Genomic DNA, 19,878 nt, shown 5'->3' with positions numbered 1-19,878 from the left:
TAGAATAATAAATATGATGAAAACTGTGTTCTCACATGATAACCATAAACTGAAGAGGTGCAAAAAATGCTGTATCAGCTACTTACAATAAAAGGTGACTCGAAAAAACTAGCAAAAGAAGAGCATCATCATATTAAAGGTTCTATTCACCATCTTGAGTTGCACCATAGCAGCTTATGGTGCTTTTCTGCTCAGAGTGTGCCTCCAATCCCACATTCATTTTTAATTTCTTTGCAGTTTAAAAACCAACAATTACTGCTCGAAGTTCACTTTTCAAAACCATTCAACCTATTAAATGTATTTCTCTAACCTATGAATGTGGTCCATGTTCACTTTTCCTCATCTTCATCTCGATACTCCTTTCCCAGAAACCAGGTTCACTTCTTCATTCAACCCACCCTTCCAAGGTCACCAAATCTTTGAAGCAAGTCTGCCTATTCTCCCTTTCTCTCTATGTACAAGATACCTTGTATCATTTGAATGGACAGCAGGAGAGAAGGATATTTATGGTGAGTGGGGGTGGGGTTTTGAGGAGTAACCTCATTTGCCTAAGAGCCGGGGTATCTGGGAAAAAAAGTATTTTATGGGGGAAGACTTTCACATCTCCTTGGTGAAATTTGTAGGGCCTTATAACATCCTTTCTGTGGATGCAGATTCAGTCGGAACAGAGGTCCTAGTCCTCGCTCTGCCTTTCAAAGGAACTGTAAATATGCATGGCTTATTTGGCTTTGCCCGGCAGGGCTTGCCCGGCAGGGTGAGAATGGCGTTTGTCAGGCGTTCGTCAGGCGATCGGAAGGGGTGAGGCAATAATGTATAATTCAATGATCTTCATGATATTTTCTTGATAATATGAAAGCAGGAAAGGGAAGCTTGGCAATAAGCAATCCTAAAGCAAGGTGTGACTCCAGGGAAGAATGACTTGAAAACAACATACAGAAAGACTCATGTAAAAAGGCCCTGATGAGGCTTGAACTCATGACCCCTGGTTTACAAGACCAGTGCTCTGCCACTGAGCTACAAGGCCAGTCTGCACGCAGGATGTAAATTGCAACATGTATTCTTACTGAGGTATGAATATATCTATGATTTTGAGACTCTGTATGGAAACGTAGTTGCATATGAATGTCCACGTGCGCGCACACATTGAAGACCATGCTTAAGGCACTTTTTTTGGAAGTATGAAAAACTACATTTTCATATGAGAAAATAAGAGTTTTCGCATTCAAGACCATACCGATAGCTCTAGTTAGTATGTCTGCAATCAGTGACATATAGAGAACCCACTTATTAGAAGTGATCTGTCTCTGTGGGGCAGACATATGTTAACAGTCATTCATTTGAGAAGGCCTAAACTTTAGGAGTAAGAGCTGCTTTCTTATCAATCTATTTATCCAAACTGGTTAATAAGCCAGGAGTGAGTGAAAGGCAATCCTCTGGAAACTCCATGAAAGATCTAATTTCTATTACGCACAAAATACTTCACTTTATTTGACATATTTGTTAAAATGGAACAGTCAGATGATCCCATCTAGTGGATCCTGGCTCTGTCTTGAAAGAGAGTGTAATTATACTACAAGAAATGCTGGCCATCAAAAGAGACTCTGATGGCTTTCCGACGAAGGTGGGATTCGAACCCACGCGTGCAGAGCACAATGGATTAGCAGTCCATCGCCTTAACCACTCGGCCACCTCGTCTGCCCTACAGCCCCATCTGAAACCTTGCTTCACAAAAGGTACTGAAGTGTCAATATACTGTACCTAAAAAAGAAAAAAACAGCTGAGGCAAGATCTCACATTCCACGTCTTCCCCCAATCAGGGACCTACATTTCATTTTTGGGAAATTCTTACTATGTGCTAATTACAAATATTCATAAGATTCCCCTAGACTTTGTCAGAACTGTCAAGATATAATTCTATGGGGTTTTGAATAGACAGAGCATATGTTATAGGACAATTATAGAATCTATTCCGTTTGGACTGTATTTTTAATAGTCATGATAACATGCTAGCATGTGAGTCGATCTTGCACAGTGAATGATGGAGCAGTGTCTGTCATCTACTTGGTCAGCTGTAGATGGCTCACCTGGGGAGATGTGAAAAGAGAGAGCTCCAGTTTACGCAATAGGTTAGCGCGCGGTACTTATACAGCAGTACTTGCACTGAGCCATGCCGAGGTTGTGAGTTCGAGCCTCACCTGTAGCAGCTGTGTTGATTTTCATAAACCATTTCACAAAAAGTAAAGTTTAAACTCAGAGTATGGACGGCCCTTGCTAGAGAGTCTTTACTTCTTATAGGATCTACGTGTCCTACTCCTCTGGGTGCCAAATATCACATATCCTCCGCGATGCTCAGTTTAAACATTCCATGATGTGCCATCTTGCATTTCATGCAAACACCACATCAGTGCATTTAAAAATACATTTGTAGAATAATAAATATGATGAAAACAGTGTTCTCACATGATAACCATAAACTGAAGAGCTGCAAAAAATGCTGTATCAGCTACTTACAATAAAAGGTGACTCGAAAAAACTAGCAAAAGAAGAGCATCATCATATTAAAGGTTCTATTCACCATCTTGAGTTGCACCATAGCAGCTTATGGTGCTTTTCTGCTCAGAGTGTGCCTCCAATCCCACATTAATTTTTAATTTCTTTGCAGTTTAAAAACCAACAATTACTGCTCGAAGTTCACTTTTCAAAACCATTCAACCTATTAAATGTATTTCTCTAACATATGAATGTGGTCCATGTTCACTTTTCCTCATCTTCATCTCGATACTCCTTTCCCAGAAACCAGGTTCACTTCTTCATTCAACCCACCCATCCAAGGTCACCAAATCTTTGAAGCAAGTCTGCCTATTCTCCCTTTCTCTCTATGTACAAGATACCTTGTATCATTTGAATGGACAGCAGGAGAGAAGGATATTTATGGTGAGTGGGGGTGGGGTTTTGAGGAGTAACCTCATTTGCCTAAGAGCCGGGGGATCTGGGAAAAAAAGTATTTTATGGGGGAAGACTTTCACATCTCCTTGGTGAAATTTGTAGGGCCTTATAACATCCTTTCTGTGGATGCAGATTCAGTCGGAACAGAGGTCCTAGTCCTCGCTCTGCCTTTCAAAGGAACTGTAAATATGCATGGCTTATTTGGCTTTGCCCGGCAGGGTGAGAATGGCGTTTGTCAGGCGTTCGTCAGGCGATCGGAAGTGGTGAGGCAATAATTTATAATTCAATGATCTTCATGATATTTTCTTGATAATATGAAAGCAGGAAAGGGAAGCTTGGCAATAAGCAATCCTAAAGCAAGGTGTGACTTCCGGGAAGAATGACTTGAAAACAACATACAGAAAGACTCATGTAAAAAGGCCCTGATGAGGCTTGAACTCATGACCCCTGGTTTACAAGACCAGTGCTCTGCCACTGAGCTACAAGGCCAGTCTGCACGCAGGATGTAAATTGCAACATGTATTCTTACTGAGGTATGAATATATCTATGATTTTGAGACTCTGTATGGAAACGTAGTTGCATATGAATGTCCACGTGCGCGCACACATTGAAGACCATGCTTAAGGCACTTTTTTTGGAAGTATGAAAAACTACATTTTCATATGAGAAAATAAGAGTTTTCGCATTCAAGACCATACCGATAGCTCTAGTTAGTATGTCTGCAATCAGTGACATATAGAGAACCCACTTATTAGAAGTGATCTGTCTCTGTGGGGCAGACATATGTTAACAGTCATTCATTTGAGACGGCCTAAACTTTAGGAGTAAGAGCTGCTTTCTTATCAATCTATTTATCCAAACTGGTTAATAAGTAGGCCTGGGCGAAGCACTACGCTACGCTCGCGTAGTTTGCGAAGTTCGCGCTACTTCGCACTACGCGAACTGCACGTAGCACAGTGCGAACACGCGTAGCATAGTGTTGCGTAGTGCTGCGGTCATTTTTTGCTTGCTCGCGGTCCTCAATGTCAAGTTGGCGACCGCGAGCAAGCAAAATGACATCCTGGCGAGACTTTTTCCTTGTTCGCGATCGCGAGCATGGAAAATAAACCTCCCGGCGAGATTCCCAACGCGAGAAGGTCAGGTTTCTCATTGCGAGGGGTCGCGTATGCTCGCGACCGCTCGCGATGAGAAACTACCAGTTCGCGTTGAGAAAGCTGCAGCTCGAGTAAAAATCTACTCGAGCAGCAGAAAACTACAGCTCGCACTGTGCAAGATGCCATTTTCAATGATTGCACAGTGCCGGTTGCTTGTCCGCACTGTGCAATCATTGAAAACAACATCTTGCACAGTGCGAACATGTTACTTCGCAGTTCGCGAAGTGCTACGCGTAGCTCGCGTAGTGCGAACTTCACTTTGCGTAGCTTCGCGAAGTGCTACTTCGCGAACTACGCCCACCCTTATTAATAAGCCAGGAGTGAGTGAAAGGCAATCCTCTGGAAACTCCATGAAAGATCTAATTTCTATTACGCACAAAATACTTCACTTTATTTGACATATTTGTTAAAATGGAACAGTCAGATGATCCCATCTAGCGGATCCTGGCTCTGTCTTGAAAGAGAGTGTAATTATACTACAAGAAATGCTGGCCATCAAAAGAGACTCTGATGGCTTTCCGACGAAGGTGGGATTCGAACCCACGCGTGCAGAGCACAATGGATTAGCAGTCCATCGCCTTAACCACTCGGCCACCTCGTCTGCCCTACAGCCCCATCTGAAACCTTGCTTCACAAAAGGTACTGAAGTGTCAATATACTGTACCTAAAAAAGAAAAAAACAGCTGAGGCAAGATCTCACATTCCACGTCTTCCCCCAATCAGGGACCTACATTTCATTTTTGGGAAATTCTTACTATGTGCTAATTACAAATATTCATAAGATTCCCCTAGACTTTGTCAGAACTGTCAAGATATAATTCTATGGGGTTTTGAATAGACAGAGCATATGTTATAGGACAATTATAGAATCTATTCCGTTTGGACTGTATTTTTAATAGTCATGATAACATGCTAGCATGTGAGTCGATCTTGCACAGTGAATGATGGAGCAGTGTCTGTCATCTACTTGGTCAGCTGTAGATGGCTCACCTGGGGAGATGTGAAAAGAGAGAGCTCCAGTGGCGCAATCGGTTAGCGCGCGGTACTTATACAGCAGTACTTGCACTGAGCCATGCCGAGGTTGTGAGTTCGAGCCTCACCTGGAGCAGCTGTGTTGTTTTTCATAAACCATTTCACAAAAAGTAAAGTTTAAACTCAGAGTATGGACGGCCCTTGCTAGAGAGTCTTTACTTCTTATAGGATCTACGTGTCCTACTCCTCTGGGTGCCAAATATCACATATCCTCCGCGATGCTCAGTTTAAACATTCCATGATGTGCCATCTTGCATTTCATGCAAACACCACATCAGTGCATTTAAAAATACATTTGTAGAATAATAAATATGATGAAAACTGTGTTCTCACATGATAACCATAAACTGAAGAGCTGCAAAAAATGCTGTATCAGCTACTTACAATAAAAGGTGACTCGAAAAAACTAGCAAAAGAAGAGCATCATCATATTAAAGGTTCTATTCACCATCTTGAGTTGCACCATAGCAGCTTATGGTGCTTTTCTGTTCAGAGTGTGCCTCCAATCCCACATTCATTTTTAATTTCTTTGCAGTTTAAAAACCAACAATTACTGCTCGAAGTTCACTTTTCAAAACCATTCAACCTATTAAATGTATTTCTCTAACCTATGAATGTGGTCCATGTTCACTTTTCCTCATCTTCATCTCGATACTCCTTTCCCAGAAACCAGGTTCACTTCTTCATTCAACCCACCCATCCAAAGTCACCAAATCTTTGAAGCAAGTCTGCCTATTCTCCCTTTCTCTCTATGTACAAGATACCTTGTATCATTTGAATGGACAGCAGGAGAGAAGGATATTTATGGTGAGTGGGGGTGGGGTTTTGAGGAGTAACCTCATTTGCCTAAGAGCCGGGGTATCTGGGAAAAAAAGTATTTTATGGGGGAAGACTTTCACATCTCCTTGGTGAAATTTGTAGGGCCTTATAACATCCTTTCTGTGGATGCAGATTCAGTCGGAACAGAGGTCCTAGTCCTAGCTCTGCCTTTCAAAGGAACTGTAAATATGCATGGCTTATTTGGCTTTGCCCGGCAGGGTGAGAATGGCGTTTGTCAGGCGTTCGTCAGGCGATCGGAAGTGGTGAGGCAATAATTTATAATTCAATGATCTTCATGATATTTTCTTGATAATATGAAAGCAGGAAAGGGAAGCTTGGCAATAAGCAATCCTAAAGCAAGGTGTGACTTCCGGGAAGAATGACTTGAAAACAACATACAGAAAGACTCATGTAAAAAGGCCCTGATGAGGCTTGAACTCATGACCCCTGGTTTACAAGACCAGTGCTCTGCCACTGAGCTACAAGGCCAGTCTGCACGCAGGATGTAAATTGCAACATGTATTCTTACTGAGGTATGAATATATCTATGATTTTGAGACTCTGTATGGAAACGTAGTTGCATATGAATGTCCACGTGCGCGCACACATTGAAGACCATGCTTAAGGCACTTTTTTTGGAAGTATGAAAAACTACATTTTCATATGAGAAAATAAGAGTTTTCGCATTCAAGACCATACCGATAGCTCTAGTTAGTATGTCTGCAATCAGTGACATATAGAGAACCCACTTATTAGAAGTGATCTGTCTCTGTGGGGCAGACATATGTTAACAGTCATTCATTTGAGACGGCCTAAACTTTAGGAGTAAGAGCTGCTTTCTTATCAATCTATTTATCCAAACTGGTTAATAAGTAGGCCTGGGCGAAGCACTACGCTACGCTCGCGTAGTTTGCGAAGTTCGCGCTACTTCGCACTACGCGAACTGCACGTAGCACAGTGCGAACACGCGTAGCATAGTGTTGCGTAGTGCTGCGGTCATTTTTTGCTTGCTCGCGGTCCTCAATGTCAAGTTGGCGACCGCGAGCAAGCAAAATGACATCCTGGCGAGACTTTTTCCTTGTTCGCGATCGCGAGCATGGAAAATAAACCTCCCGGCGAGATTCCCAACGCGAGAAGGTCAGGTTTCTCATTGCGAGGGGTCGCGTATGCTCGCGACCGCTCGCGATGAGAAACTACCAGTTCGCGTTGAGAAAGCTGCAGCTCGAGTAAAAATCTACTCGAGCAGCAGAAAACTACAGCTCGCACTGTGCAAGATGCCATTTTCAATGATTGCACAGTGCCGGTTGCTTGTCCGCACTGTGCAATCATTGAAAACAACATCTTGCACAGTGCGAACATGTTACTTCGCAGTTCGCGAAGTGCTACGCGTAGCTCGCGTAGTGCGAACTTCACTTTGCGTAGCTTCGCGAAGTGCTACTTCGCGAACTACGCCCACCCTTATTAATAAGCCAGGAGTGAGTGAAAGGCAATCCTCTGGAAACTCCATGAAAGATCTAATTTCTATTACGCACAAAATACTTCACTTTATTTGACATATTTGTTAAAATGGAACAGTCAGATGATCCCATCTAGCGGATCCTGGCTCTGTCTTGAAAGAGAGTGTAATTATACTACAAGAAATGCTGGCCATCAAAAGAGACTCTGATGGCTTTCCGACGAAGGTGGGATTCGAACCCACGCGTGCAGAGCACAATGGATTAGCAGTCCATCGCCTTAACCACTCGGCCACCTCGTCTGCCCTACAGCCCCATCTGAAACCTTGCTTCACAAAAGGTACTGAAGTATCAATATACTGTACCTAAAAAAGAAAAAAACAGCTGAGGCAAGATCTCACATTCCACGTCTTCCCCCAATCAGGGACCTACATTTCATTTTTGGGAAATTCTTACTATGTGCTAATTACAAATATTCATAAGATTCCCCTAGACTTTGTCAGAACTGTCAAGATATAATTCTATGGGGTTTTGAATAGACAGAGCATATGTTATAGGACAATTATATAATCTATTCCGTTTGGACTGTATTTTTAATAGTCATGATAACATGCTAGCATGTGAGTCGATCTTGCACAGTGAATGATGGAGCAGTGTCTGTCATCTACTTGGTCAGCTGTAGATGGCTCACCTGGGGAGATGTGAAAAGAGAGAGCTCCAGTGGCGCAATCGGTTAGCGCGCGGTACTTATACAGCAGTACTTGCACTGAGCCATGCCGAGGTTGTGAGTTCGAGCCTCACCTGGAGCAGCCGTGTTGTTTTTCATAAACCATTTCACAAAAAGTAAAGTTTAAACTCAGAGTATGGACGGCCCTTGCTAGAGAGTCTTTACTTCTTATAGGATCTACGTGTCCTACTCCTCTGGGTGCCAAATATCACATATCCTCCGCGATGCTCAGTTTAAACATTCCATGATGTGCCATCTTGCATTTCATGCAAACACCACATCAGTGCATTTAAAAATACATTTGTAGAATAATAAATATGATGAAAACTGTGTTCTCACATGATAACCATAAACTGAAGAGCTGCAAAAAATGCTGTATCAGCTACTTACAATAAAAGGTGACTCGAAAAAACTAGCAAAAGAAGAGCATCATCATATTAAAGGTTCTATTCACCATCTTGAGTTGCACCATAGCAGCTTATGGTGCTTTTCTGTTCAGAGTGTGCCTCCAATCCCACATTCATTTTTAATTTCTTTGCAGTTTAAAAACCAACAATTACTGCTCGAAGTTCACTTTTCAAAACCATTCAACCTATTAAATGTATTTCTCTAACCTATGAATGTGGTCCATGTTCACTTTTCCTCATCTTCATCTCGATACTCCTTTCCCAGAAACCAGGTTCACTTCTTCATTCAACCCACCCATCCAAAGTCACCAAATCTTTGAAGCAAGTCTGCCTATTCTCCCTTTCTCTCTATGTACAAGATACCTTGTATCATTTGAATGGACAGCAGGAGAGAAGGATATTTATGGTGAGTGGGGGTGGGGTTTTGAGGAGTAACCTCATTTGCCTAAGAGCCGGGGTATCTGGGAAAAAAAGTATTTTATGGGGGAAGACTTTCACATCTCCTTGGTGAAATTTGTAGGGCCTTATAACATCCTTTCTGTGGATGCAGATTCAGTCGGAACAGAGGTCCTAGTCCTAGCTCTGCCTTTCAAAGGAACTGTAAATATGCATGGCTTATTTGGCTTTGCCCGGCAGGGTGAGAATGGCGTTTGTCAGGCGTTCGTCAGGCGATCGGAAGTGGTGAGGCAATAATTTATAATTCAATGATCTTCATGATATTTTCTTGATAATATGAAAGCAGGAAAGGGAAGCTTGGCAATAAGCAATCCTAAAGCAAGGTGTGACTTCCGGGAAGAATGACTTGAAAACAACATACAGAAAGACTCATGTAAAAAGGCCCTGATGAGGCTTGAACTCATGACCCCTGGTTTACAAGACCAGTGCTCTGCCACTGAGCTACAAGGCCAGTCTGCACGCAGGATGTAAATTGCAACATGTATTCTTACTGAGGTATGAATATATCTATGATTTTGAGACTCTGTATGGAAACGTAGTTGCATATGAATGTCCACGTGCGCGCACACATTGAAGACCATGCTTAAGGCACTTTTTTTGGAAGTATGAAAAACTACATTTTCATATGAGAAAATAAGAGTTTTCGCATTCAAGACCATACCGATAGCTCTAGTTAGTATGTCTGCAATCAGTGACATATAGAGAACCCACTTATTAGAAGTGATCTGTCTCTGTGGGGCAGACATATGTTAACAGTCATTCATTTGAGACGGCCTAAACTTTAGGAGTAAGAGCTGCTTTCTTATCAATCTATTTATCCAAACTGGTTAATAAGTAGGCCTGGGCGAAGCACTACGCTACGCTCGCGTAGTTTGCGAAGTTCGCGCTACTTCGCACTACGCGAACTGCACGTAGCACAGTGCGAACACGCGTAGCATAGTGTTGCGTAGTGCTGCGGTCATTTTTTGCTTGCTCGCGGTCCTCAATGTCAAGTTGGCGACCGCGAGCAAGCAAAATGACATCCTGGCGAGACTTTTTCCTTGTTCGCGATCGCGAGCATGGAAAATAAACCTCCCGGCGAGATTCCCAACGCGAGAAGGTCAGGTTTCTCATTGCGAGGGGTCGCGTATGCTCGCGACCGCTCGCGATGAGAAACTACCAGTTCGCGTTGAGAAAGCTGCAGCTCGAGTAAAAATCTACTCGAGCAGCAGAAAACTACAGCTCGCACTGTGCAAGATGCCATTTTCAATGATTGCACAGTGCCGGTTGCTTGTCCGCACTGTGCAATCATTGAAAACAACATCTTGCACAGTGCGAACATGTTACTTCGCAGTTCGCGAAGTGCTACGCGTAGCTCGCGTAGTGCGAACTTCACTTTGCGTAGCTTCGCGAAGTGCTACTTCGCGAACTACGCCCACCCTTATTAATAAGCCAGGAGTGAGTGAAAGGCAATCCTCTGGAAACTCCATGAAAGATCTAATTTCTATTACGCACAAAATACTTCACTTTATTTGACATATTTGTTAAAATGGAACAGTCAGATGATCCCATCTAGCGGATCCTGGCTCTGTCTTGAAAGAGAGTGTAATTATACTACAAGAAATGCTGGCCATCAAAAGAGACTCTGATGGCTTTCCGACGAAGGTGGGATTCGAACCCACGCGTGCAGAGCACAATGGATTAGCAGTCCATCGCCTTAACCACTCGGCCACCTCGTCTGCCCTACAGCCCCATCTGAAACCTTGCTTCACAAAAGGTACTGAAGTGTCAATATACTGTACCTAAAAAAGAAAAAAACAGCTGAGGCAAGATCTCACATTCCACGTCTTCCCCCAATCAGGGACCTACATTTCATTTTTGGGAAATTCTTACTATGTGCTAATTACAAATATTCATAAGATTCCCCTAGACTTTGTCAGAACTGTCAAGATATAATTCTATGGGGTTTTGAATAGACAGAGCATATGTTATAGGACAATTATAGAATCTATTCCGTTTGGACTGTATTTTTAATAGTCATGATAACATGCTAGCATGTGAGTCGATCTTGCACAGTGAATGATGGAGCAGTGTCTGTCATCTACTTGGTCAGCTGTAGATGGCTCACCTGGGGAGATGTGAAAAGAGAGAGCTCCAGTGGCGCAATCGGTTAGCGCGCGGTACTTATACAGCAGTACTTGCACTGAGCCATGCCGAGGTTGTGAGTTCGAGCCTCACCTGGAGCAGCCGTGTTGTTTTTCATAAACCATTTCACAAAAAGTAAAGTTTAAACTCAGAGTATGGACGGCCCTTGCTAGAGAGTCTTTACTTCTTATAGGATCTACGTGTCCTACTCCTCTGGGTGCCAAATATCACATATCCTCCGCGATGCTCAGTTTGAACATTCCATGATGTGCCATCTTGCATTTCATGCAAACACCACATCAGTGCATTTAAAAATACATTTGTAGAATAATAAATATGATGAAAACTGTGTTCTCACATGATAACCATAAACTGAAGAGCTGCAAAAAATGCTGTATCAGCTACTTACAATAAAAGGTGACTCGAAAAAACTAGCAAAAGAAGAGCATCATCATATTAAAGGTTCTATTCACCATCTTGAGTTGCACCATAGCAGCTTATGGTGCTTTTCTGTTCAGAGTGTGCCTCCAATCCCACATTCATTTTTAATTTCTTTGCAGTTTAAAAACCAACAATTACTGCTCGAAGTTCACTTTTCAAAACCATTCAACCTATTAAATGTATTTCTCTAACCTATGAATGTGGTCCATGTTCACTTTTCCTCATCTTCATCTCGATACTCCTTTCCCAGAAACCAGGTTCACTTCTTCATTCAACCCACCCATCCAAAGTCACCAAATCTTTGAAGCAAGTCTGCCTATTCTCCCTTTCTCTCTATGTACAAGATACCTTGTATCATTTGAATGGACAGCAGGAGAGAAGGATATTTATGGTGAGTGGGGGTGGGGTTTTGAGGAGTAACCTCATTTGCCTAAGAGCCGGGGTATCTGGGAAAAAAAGTATTTTATGGGGGAAGACTTTCACATCTCCTTGGTGAAATTTGTAGGGCCTTATAACATCCTTTCTGTGGATGCAGATTCAGTCGGAACAGAGGTCCTAGTCCTAGCTCTGCCTTTCAAAGGAACTGTAAATATGCATGGCTTATTTGGCTTTGCCCGGCAGGGTGAGAATGGCGTTTGTCAGGCGTTCGTCAGGCGATCGGAAGTGGTGAGGCAATAATTTATAATTCAATGATCTTCATGATATTTTCTTGATAATATGAAAGCAGGAAAGGGAAGCTTGGCAATAAGCAATCCTAAAGCAAGGTGTGACTTCCGGGAAGAATGACTTGAAAACAACATACAGAAAGACTCATGTAAAAAGGCCCTGATGAGGCTTGAACTCATGACCCCTGGTTTACAAGACCAGTGCTCTGCCACTGAGCTACAAGGCCAGTCTGCACGCAGGATGTAAATTGCAACATGTATTCTTACTGAGGTATGAATATATCTATGATTTTGAGACTCTGTATGGAAACGTAGTTGCATATGAATGTCCACGTGCGCGCACACATTGAAGACCATGCTTAAGGCACTTTTTTTGGAAGTATGAAAAACTACATTTTCATATGAGAAAATAAGAGTTTTCGCATTCAAGACCATACCGATAGCTCTAGTTAGTATGTCTGCAATCAGTGACATATAGAGAACCCACTTATTAGAAGTGATCTGTCTCTGTGGGGCAGACATATGTTAACAGTCATTCATTTGAGACGGCCTAAACTTTAGGAGTAAGAGCTGCTTTCTTATCAATCTATTTATCCAAACTGGTTAATAAGTAGGCCTGGGCGAAGCACTACGCTACGCTCGCGTAGTTTGCGAAGTTCGCGCTACTTCGCACTACGCGAACTGCACGTAGCACAGTGCGAACACGCGTAGCATAGTGTTGCGTAGTGCTGCGGTCATTTTTTGCTTGCTCGCGGTCCTCAATGTCAAGTTGGCGACCGCGAGCAAGCAAAATGACATCCTGGCGAGACTTTTTCCTTGTTCGCGATCGCGAGCATGGAAAATAAACCTCCCGGCGAGATTCCCAACGCGAGAAGGTCAGGTTTCTCATTGCGAGGGGTCGCGTATGCTCGCGACCGCTCGCGATGAGAAACTACCAGTTCGCGTTGAGAAAGCTGCAGCTCGAGTAAAAATCTACTCGAGCAGCAGAAAACTACAGCTCGCACTGTGCAAGATGCCATTTTCAATGATTGCACAGTGCCGGTTGCTTGTCCGCACTGTGCAATCATTGAAAACAACATCTTGCACAGTGCGAACATGTTACTTCGCAGTTCGCGAAGTGCTACGCGTAGCTCGCGTAGTGCGAACTTCACTTTGCGTAGCTTCGCGAAGTGCTACTTCGCGAACTACGCCCACCCTTATTAATAAGCCAGGAGTGAGTGAAAGGCAATCCTCTGGAAACTCCATGAAAGATCTAATTTCTATTACGCACAAAATACTTCACTTTATTTGACATATTTGTTAAAATGGAACAGTCAGATGATCCCATCTAGCGGATCCTGGCTCTGTCTTGAAAGAGAGTGTAATTATACTACAAGAAATGCTGGCCATCAAAAGAGACTCTGATGGCTTTCCGACGAAGGTGGGATTCGAACCCACGCGTGCAGAGCACAATGGATTAGCAGTCCATCGCCTTAACCACTCGGCCACCTCGTCTGCCCTACAGCCCCATCTGAAACCTTGCTTCACAAAAGGTACTGAAGTGTCAATATACTGTACCTAAAAAAGAAAAAAACAGCTGAGGCAAGATCTCACATTCCACGTCTTCCCCCAATCAGGGACCTACATTTCATTTTTGGGAAATTCTTACTATGTGCTAATTACAAATATTCATAAGATTCCCCTAGACTTTGTCAGAACTGTCAAGATATAATTCTATGGGGTTTTGAATAGACAGAGCATATGTTATAGGACAATTATAGAATCTATTCCGTTTGGACTGTATTTTTAATAGTCATGATAACATGCTAGCATGTGAGTCGATCTTGCACAGTGAATGATGGAGCAGTGTCTGTCATCTACTTGGTCAGCTGTAGATGGCTCACCTGGGGAGATGTGAAAAGAGAGAGCTCCAGTGGCGCAATCGGTTAGCGCGCGGTACTTATACAGCAGTACTTGCACTGAGCCATGCCGAGGTTGTGAGTTCGAGCCTCACCTGGAGCAGCCGTGTTGTTTTTCATAAACCATTTCACAAAAAGTAAAGTTTAAACTCAGAGTATGGACGGCCCTTGCTAGAGAGTCTTTACTTCTTATAGGATCTACGTGTCCTACTCCTCTGGGTGCCAAATATCACATATCCTCCGCGATGCTCAGTTTAAACATTCCATGATGTGCCATCTTGCATTTCATGCAAACACCACATCAGTGCATTTAAAAATACATTTGTAGAATAATAAATATGATGAAAACTGTGTTCTCACATGATAACCATAAACTGAAGAGCTGCAAAAAATGCTGTATCAGCTACTTACAATAAAAGGTGACTCGAAAAAACTAGCAAAAGAAGAGCATCATCATATTAAAGGTTCTATTCACCATCTTGAGTTGCACCATAGCAGCTTATGGTGCTTTTCTGCTCAGAGTGTGCCTCCAATCCCACATTCATTTTTAATTTCTTTGCAGTTTAAAAACCAACAATTACTGCTCGAAGTTCACTTTTCAAAACCATTCAACCTATTAAATGTATTTCTCTAACCTATGAATGTGGTCCATGTTCACTTTTCCTCATCTTCATCTCGATACTCCTTTCCCAGAAACCAGGTTCACTTCTTCATTCAACCCACCCTTCCAAGGTCACCAAATCTTTGAAGCAAGTCTGCCTATTCTCCCTTTCTCTCTATGTACAAGATACCTTGTATCATTTGAATGGACAGCAGGAGAGAAGGATATTTATGGTGAGTGGGGGTGGGGTTTTGAGGAGTAACCTCATTTGCCTAAGAGCCGGGGTATCTGGGAAAAAAAGTATTTTATGGGGGAAGACTTTCACATCTCCTTGGTGAAATTTGTAGGGCCTTATAACATCCTTTCTGTGGATGCAGATTCAGTCGGAACAGAGGTCCTAGTCCTCGCTCTGCCTTTCAAAGGAACTGTAAATATGCATGGCTTATTTGGCTTTGCCCGGCAGGGCTTGCCCGGCAGGGTGAGAATGGCGTTTGTCAGGCGTTCGTCAGGCGATCGGAAGGGGTGAGGCAATAATGTATAATTCAATGATCTTCATGATATTTTCTTGATAATATGAAAGCAGGAAAGGGAAGCTTGGCAATAAGCAATCCTAAAGCAAGGTGTGACTCCAGGGAAGAATGACTTGAAAACAACATACAGAAAGACTCATGTAAAAAGGCCCTGATGAGGCTTGAACTCATGACCCCTGGTTTACAAGACCAGTGCTCTGCCACTGAGCTACAAGGCCAGTCTGCACGCAGGATGTAAATTGCAACATGTATTCTTACTGAGGTATGAATATATCTATGATTTTGAGACTCTGTATGGAAACGTAGTTGCATATGAATGTCCACGTGCGCGCACACATTGAAGACCATGCTTAAGGCACTTTTTTTGGAAGTATGAAAAACTACATTTTCATATGAGAAAATAAGAGTTTTCGCATTCAAGACCATACCGATAGCTCTAGTTAGTATGTCTGCAATCAGTGACATATAGAGAACCCACTTATTAGAAGTGATCTGTCTCTGTGGGGCAGACATATGTTAACAGTCATTCATTTGAGAAGGCCTAAACTTTAGGAGTAAGAGCTGCTTTCTTATCAATCTATTTATCCAAACTGGTTAATAAGCCAGGAGTGAGTGAAAGGCAATCCTCTGGAAACTCCATGAAAGATCTAATTTCTATTACGCACAAAATACTTCACTTTATTTGACATATTTGTTAAAATGGAACAGTCAGATGATCCCATCTAGTGGATCCTGGCTCTGTCTTGAAAGAGAGTGTAATTATACTACAAGAAATGCTGGCCATCAAAAGAGACTCTGATGGCTTTCCGACGAAGGTGGGATTCGAACCCACGCGTGCAGAGCACAATGGATTAGCAGTCCATCGCCTTAACCACTCGGCCACCTCGTCTGCCCTACAGCCCCATCTGAAACCTTGCTTCACAAAAGGTACTGAAGTGTCAATATACTGTACCTAAAAAAGAAAAAAACAGCTGAGGCAAGATCTCACATTCCACGTCTTCCCCCAATCAGGGACCTACATTTCATTTTTGGGAAATTCTTACTATGTGCTAATTACAAATATTCATAAGATTCCCCTAGACTTTGTCAGAACTGTCAAGATATAATTCTATGGGGTTTTGAATAGACAGAGCATATGTTATAGGACAATTATAGAATCTATTCCGTTTGGACTGTATTTTTAATAGTCATGATAACATGCTAGCATGTGAGTCGATCTTGCACAGTGAATGATGGAGCAGTGTCTGTCATCTACTTGGTCAGCTGTAGATGGCTCACCTGGGGAGATGTGAAAAGAGAGAGCTCCAGTTTACGCAATAGGTTAGCGCGCGGTACTTATACAGCAGTACTTGCACTGAGCCATGCCGAGGTTGTGAGTTCGAGCCTCACCTGTAGCAGCTGTGTTGATTTTCATAAACCATTTCACAAAAAGTAAAGTTTAAACTCAGAGTATGGACGGCCCTTGCTAGAGAGTCTTTACTTCTTATAGGATCTACGTGTCCTACTCCTCTGGGTGCCAAATATCACATATCCTCCGCGATGCTCAGTTTAAACATTCCATGATGTGCCATCTTGCATTTCATGCAAACACCACATCAGTGCATTTAAAAATACATTTGTAGAATAATAAATATGATGAAAACAGTGTTCTCACATGATAACCATAAACTGAAGAGCTGCAAAAAATGCTGTATCAGCTACTTACAATAAAAGGTGACTCGAAAAAACTAGCAAAAGAAGAGCATCATCATATTAAAGGTTCTATTCACCATCTTGAGTTGCACCATAGCAGCTTATGGTGCTTTTCTGCTCAGAGTGTGCCTCCAATCCCACATTAATTTTTAATTTCTTTGCAGTTTAAAAACCAACAATTACTGCTCGAAGTTCACTTTTCAAAACCATTCAACCTATTAAATGTATTTCTCTAACATATGAATGTGGTCCATGTTCACTTTTCCTCATCTTCATCTCGATACTCCTTTCCCAGAAACCAGGTTCACTTCTTCATTCAACCCACCCATCCAAGGTCACCAAATCTTTGAAGCAAGTCTGCCTATTCTCCCTTTCTCTCTATGTACAAGATACCTTGTATCATTTGAATGGACAGCAGGAGAGAAGGATATTTATGGTGAGTGGGGGTGGGGTTTTGAGGAGTAACCTCATTTGCCTAAGAGCCGGGGGATCTGGGAAAAAAAGTATTTTATGGGGGAAGACTTTCACATCTCCTTGGTGAAATTTGTAGGGCCTTATAACATCCTTTCTGTGGATGCAGATTCAGTCGGAACAGAGGTCCTAGTCCTCGCTCTGCCTTTCAAAGGAACTGTAAATATGCATGGCTTATTTGGCTTTGCCCGGCAGGGTGAGAATGGCGTTTGTCAGGCGTTCGTCAGGCGATCGGAAGTGGTGAGGCAATAATTTATAATTCAATGATCTTCATGATATTTTCTTGATAATATGAAAGCAGGAAAGGGAAGCTTGGCAATAAGCAATCCTAAAGCAAGGTGTGACTTCCGGGAAGAATGACTTGAAAACAACATACAGAAAGACTCATGTAAAAAGGCCCTGATGAGGCTTGAACTCATGACCCCTGGTTTACAAGACCAGTGCTCTGCCACTGAGCTACAAGGCCAGTCTGCACGCAGGATGTAAATTGCAACATGTATTCTTACTGAGGTATGAATATATCTATGATTTTGAGACTCTGTATGGAAACGTAGTTGCATATGAATGTCCACGTGCGCGCACACATTGAAGACCATGCTTAAGGCACTTTTTTTGGAAGTATGAAAAACTACATTTTCATATGAGAAAATAAGAGTTTTCGCATTCAAGACCATACCGATAGCTCTAGTTAGTATGTCTGCAATCAGTGACATATAGAGAACCCACTTATTAGAAGTGATCTGTCTCTGTGGGGCAGACATATGTTAACAGTCATTCATTTGAGACGGCCTAAACTTTAGGAGTAAGAGCTGCTTTCTTATCAATCTATTTATCCAAACTGGTTAATAAGTAGGCCTGGGCGAAGCACTACGCTACGCTCGCGTAGTTTGCGAAGTTCGCGCTACTTCGCACTACGCGAACTGCACGTAGCACAGTGCGAACACGCGTAGCATAGTGTTGCGTAGTGCTGCGGTCATTTTTTGCTTGCTCGCGGTCCTCAATGTCAAGTTGGCGACCGCGAGCAAGCAAAATGACATCCTGGCGAGACTTTTTCCTTGTTCGCGATCGCGAGCATGGAAAATAAACCTCCCGGCGAGATTCCCAACGCGAGAAGGTCAGGTTTCTCATTGCGAGGGGTCGCGTATGCTCGCGACCGCTCGCGATGAGAAACTACCAGTTCGCGTTGAGAAAGCTGCAGCTCGAGTAAAAATCTACTCGAGCAGCAGAAAACTACAGCTCGCACTGTGCAAGATGCCATTTTCAATGATTGCACAGTGCCGGTTGCTTGTCCGCACTGTGCAATCATTGAAAACAACATCTTGCACAGTGCGAACATGTTACTTCGCAGTTCGCGAAGTGCTACGCGTAGCTCGCGTAGTGCGAACTTCACTTTGCGTAGCTTCGCGAAGTGCTACTTCGCGAACTACGCCCACCCTTATTAATAAGCCAGGAGTGAGTGAAAGGCAATCCTCTGGAAACTCCATGAAAGATCTAATTTCTATTACGCACAAAATACTTCACTTTATTTGACATATTTGTTAAAATGGAACAGTCAGATGATCCCATCTAGCGGATCCTGGCTCTGTCTTGAAAGAGAGTGTAATTATACTACAAGAAATGCTGGCCATCAAAAGAGACTCTGATGGCTTTCCGACGAAGGTGGGATTCGAACCCACGCGTGCAGAGCACAATGGATTAGCAGTCCATCGCCTTAACCACTCGGCCACCTCGTCTGCCCTACAGCCCCATCTGAAACCTTGCTTCACAAAAGGTACTGAAGTGTCAATATACTGTACCTAAAAAAGAAAAAAACAGCTGAGGCAAGATCTCACATTCCACGTCTTCCCCCAATCAGGGACCTACATTTCATTTTTGGGAAATTCTTACTATGTGCTAATTACAAATATTCATAAGATTCCCCTAGACTTTGTCAGAACTGTCAAGATATAATTCTATGGGGTTTTGAATAGACAGAGCATATGTTATAGGACAATTATAGAATCTATTCCGTTTGGACTGTATTTTTAATAGTCATGATAACATGCTAGCATGTGAGTCGATCTTGCACAGTGAATGATGGAGCAGTGTCTGTCATCTACTTGGTCAGCTGTAGATGGCTCACCTGGGGAGATGTGAAAAGAGAGAGCTCCAGTGGCGCAATCGGTTAGCGCGCGGTACTTATACAGCAGTACTTGCACTGAGCCATGCCGAGGTTGTGAGTTCGAGCCTCACCTGGAGCAGCTGTGTTGTTTTTCATAAACCATTTCACAAAAAGTAAAGTTTAAACTCAGAGTATGGACGGCCCTTGCTAGAGAGTCTTTACTTCTTATAGGATCTACGTGTCCTACTCCTCTGGGTGCCAAATATCACATATCCTCCGCGATGCTCAGTTTAAACATTCCATGATGTGCCATCTTGCATTTCATGCAAACACCACATCAGTGCATTTAAAAATACATT

General features: G+C 42.7%; 19 non-coding genes across 19 annotated transcripts; 5 read left to right on the top strand and 14 right to left on the bottom strand.

Moving 5' to 3' along the window:
- Nucleotides 1-952: 952 nt before the first annotated feature.
- On the bottom strand, nucleotides 953-1,024 carry TRNAT-UGU (transfer RNA threonine (anticodon UGU)). Its single transcript has one exon. It is a non-coding gene; the product is annotated as a tRNA-Thr (tRNA).
- A 589-nt stretch (nucleotides 1,025-1,613) lies between these two features.
- Nucleotides 1,614-1,695, bottom strand: TRNAS-GCU (transfer RNA serine (anticodon GCU)). The gene has a single exon. It is a non-coding gene; the product is annotated as a tRNA-Ser (tRNA).
- A 1,668-nt stretch (nucleotides 1,696-3,363) lies between these two features.
- On the bottom strand, nucleotides 3,364-3,435 carry TRNAT-UGU (transfer RNA threonine (anticodon UGU)). The gene has a single exon. It is a non-coding gene; the product is annotated as a tRNA-Thr (tRNA).
- Nucleotides 3,436-4,620: 1,185 nt separating this feature from the next.
- TRNAS-GCU (transfer RNA serine (anticodon GCU)) lies at nucleotides 4,621-4,702 on the bottom strand. The gene has a single exon. It is a non-coding gene; the product is annotated as a tRNA-Ser (tRNA).
- Nucleotides 4,703-5,114: 412 nt separating this feature from the next.
- Nucleotides 5,115-5,209, top strand: TRNAI-UAU (transfer RNA isoleucine (anticodon UAU)). The gene is made up of 2 exons: nucleotides 5,115-5,152; nucleotides 5,174-5,209. It is a non-coding gene; the product is annotated as a tRNA-Ile (tRNA).
- A 1,160-nt stretch (nucleotides 5,210-6,369) lies between these two features.
- TRNAT-UGU (transfer RNA threonine (anticodon UGU)) lies at nucleotides 6,370-6,441 on the bottom strand. Its single transcript has one exon. It is a non-coding gene; the product is annotated as a tRNA-Thr (tRNA).
- Nucleotides 6,442-7,626: 1,185 nt separating this feature from the next.
- Nucleotides 7,627-7,708, bottom strand: TRNAS-GCU (transfer RNA serine (anticodon GCU)). Its single transcript has one exon. It is a non-coding gene; the product is annotated as a tRNA-Ser (tRNA).
- Nucleotides 7,709-8,120: 412 nt separating this feature from the next.
- On the top strand, nucleotides 8,121-8,215 carry TRNAI-UAU (transfer RNA isoleucine (anticodon UAU)). Its single transcript has 2 exons — nucleotides 8,121-8,158; nucleotides 8,180-8,215. It is a non-coding gene; the product is annotated as a tRNA-Ile (tRNA).
- Nucleotides 8,216-9,375: 1,160 nt separating this feature from the next.
- On the bottom strand, nucleotides 9,376-9,447 carry TRNAT-UGU (transfer RNA threonine (anticodon UGU)). Its single transcript has one exon. It is a non-coding gene; the product is annotated as a tRNA-Thr (tRNA).
- A 1,185-nt stretch (nucleotides 9,448-10,632) lies between these two features.
- TRNAS-GCU (transfer RNA serine (anticodon GCU)) lies at nucleotides 10,633-10,714 on the bottom strand. Its single transcript has one exon. It is a non-coding gene; the product is annotated as a tRNA-Ser (tRNA).
- Nucleotides 10,715-11,126: 412 nt separating this feature from the next.
- Nucleotides 11,127-11,221, top strand: TRNAI-UAU (transfer RNA isoleucine (anticodon UAU)). Its single transcript has 2 exons — nucleotides 11,127-11,164; nucleotides 11,186-11,221. It is a non-coding gene; the product is annotated as a tRNA-Ile (tRNA).
- A 1,160-nt stretch (nucleotides 11,222-12,381) lies between these two features.
- TRNAT-UGU (transfer RNA threonine (anticodon UGU)) lies at nucleotides 12,382-12,453 on the bottom strand. Its single transcript has one exon. It is a non-coding gene; the product is annotated as a tRNA-Thr (tRNA).
- Nucleotides 12,454-13,638: 1,185 nt separating this feature from the next.
- On the bottom strand, nucleotides 13,639-13,720 carry TRNAS-GCU (transfer RNA serine (anticodon GCU)). The gene has a single exon. It is a non-coding gene; the product is annotated as a tRNA-Ser (tRNA).
- Nucleotides 13,721-14,132: 412 nt separating this feature from the next.
- Nucleotides 14,133-14,227, top strand: TRNAI-UAU (transfer RNA isoleucine (anticodon UAU)). The gene is made up of 2 exons: nucleotides 14,133-14,170; nucleotides 14,192-14,227. It is a non-coding gene; the product is annotated as a tRNA-Ile (tRNA).
- A 1,174-nt stretch (nucleotides 14,228-15,401) lies between these two features.
- Nucleotides 15,402-15,473, bottom strand: TRNAT-UGU (transfer RNA threonine (anticodon UGU)). The gene has a single exon. It is a non-coding gene; the product is annotated as a tRNA-Thr (tRNA).
- Nucleotides 15,474-16,062: 589 nt separating this feature from the next.
- Nucleotides 16,063-16,144, bottom strand: TRNAS-GCU (transfer RNA serine (anticodon GCU)). The gene has a single exon. It is a non-coding gene; the product is annotated as a tRNA-Ser (tRNA).
- Nucleotides 16,145-17,812: 1,668 nt separating this feature from the next.
- TRNAT-UGU (transfer RNA threonine (anticodon UGU)) lies at nucleotides 17,813-17,884 on the bottom strand. Its single transcript has one exon. It is a non-coding gene; the product is annotated as a tRNA-Thr (tRNA).
- A 1,185-nt stretch (nucleotides 17,885-19,069) lies between these two features.
- Nucleotides 19,070-19,151, bottom strand: TRNAS-GCU (transfer RNA serine (anticodon GCU)). The gene has a single exon. It is a non-coding gene; the product is annotated as a tRNA-Ser (tRNA).
- Nucleotides 19,152-19,563: 412 nt separating this feature from the next.
- Nucleotides 19,564-19,658, top strand: TRNAI-UAU (transfer RNA isoleucine (anticodon UAU)). The gene is made up of 2 exons: nucleotides 19,564-19,601; nucleotides 19,623-19,658. It is a non-coding gene; the product is annotated as a tRNA-Ile (tRNA).
- The last annotated feature ends 220 nt before the right edge of the window (nucleotides 19,659-19,878 follow it).

The sequence above is a fragment of the Triturus cristatus genome, chromosome 12, assembly GCF_964204655.1.
Source record: "Triturus cristatus chromosome 12, aTriCri1.1, whole genome shotgun sequence".
NCBI lineage: Eukaryota > Metazoa > Chordata > Amphibia > Caudata > Salamandridae > Triturus > Triturus cristatus.
This window is presented reverse-complemented; position numbering and strand designations above follow the sequence as displayed.